Consider the following 1,094-nt stretch of genomic DNA (forward strand, 5'->3'; position numbering starts at 1 on the left):
AATCATAAAAAGATACAGATAGAAACTAAATGAAAGGTGGAAAACCAGAAACAAAATTAGAAACTTGATAAAGAAATAAAAACAATTTTTAAAAACTAGTAGAAATAAAGAATAACTGAAATTCAAAAAACTCATTGGAAAGCTTCAACAGCAGAGTTGATAAAACAGGAAAAATTCAGTGAGTTAAGACATAACATGAAATTACCCAATCAGATGAGAAAAAAGTAAAAATAATTTTAAAAGAGTGAAGAAGGCCTATGAGAATTATGGGACAACTTCAAGTGAATTAACTTCTGTATACTATGAGTTCCTAAAAGGGATGAGAGAGAAAAAGGCCTAGAAAGTATACTTAAGGAAACAATGGCTAAGAACTTGCCAAATCTGAAGAAAGATGGTAGCATCCAGGTACAGGAAACTCAGAGATCACCCATCAAATGTAACCCAAAGAGAGATTTCCCAAAGTACATCATAATCAAACTCACAAAAATCAAAGACCAAGAAAGGATACTCAAAGCAGCAAAAGGAAAATAAAAAAAAAAAAATCACATTCAAAGGAGCCCTAGTGCAGCTTTCAGTGGATTTCTCAGCAGAAACCTTGAAGGCCAGGAGAGAGTAAAATTGACATTAAAAAAAATCTGTCAGCCAAGAATACAGTACTTAGCAAGAACAAACTTCAAACATGAAGGAGAGATGAAGACTTTTCCTCAACATCCCACAAGGGTCCTGGGCCTCTCTTTCAAAACTATTATGACCTCAAGACTTTGGTGCTCTGGACCTATGATGGATGTGGCAGCCTAGATCTCTGAAATACCTTCAGAGTCATTCTACCATTGTCTTGATGAATACCTCCTGGCTTCCCTCTATCCATATGAATATTACCAAATGATCTCTTGGACATACCCATTGTTTTCTCTCCTAAACATGACTTTATATTTTTTCATGGGCAGCCTAAAAGTTGCTAAATCTTTATAGTTTGTTTTGTTTTTGGATTTTATTTATATATTTCCATCTTCAAATTGTTTCTGTCTCCTTGCACTTTACTATAAGCAGTTAAGAGAAGCCATGCAGCACCCTGAACACTTTTCTGCTTAGCA

This window comes from Macaca fascicularis, chromosome 4, assembly GCF_037993035.2.
Source record: "Macaca fascicularis isolate 582-1 chromosome 4, T2T-MFA8v1.1".
NCBI classification, from domain to species: Eukaryota; Metazoa; Chordata; class Mammalia; order Primates; family Cercopithecidae; genus Macaca; species Macaca fascicularis.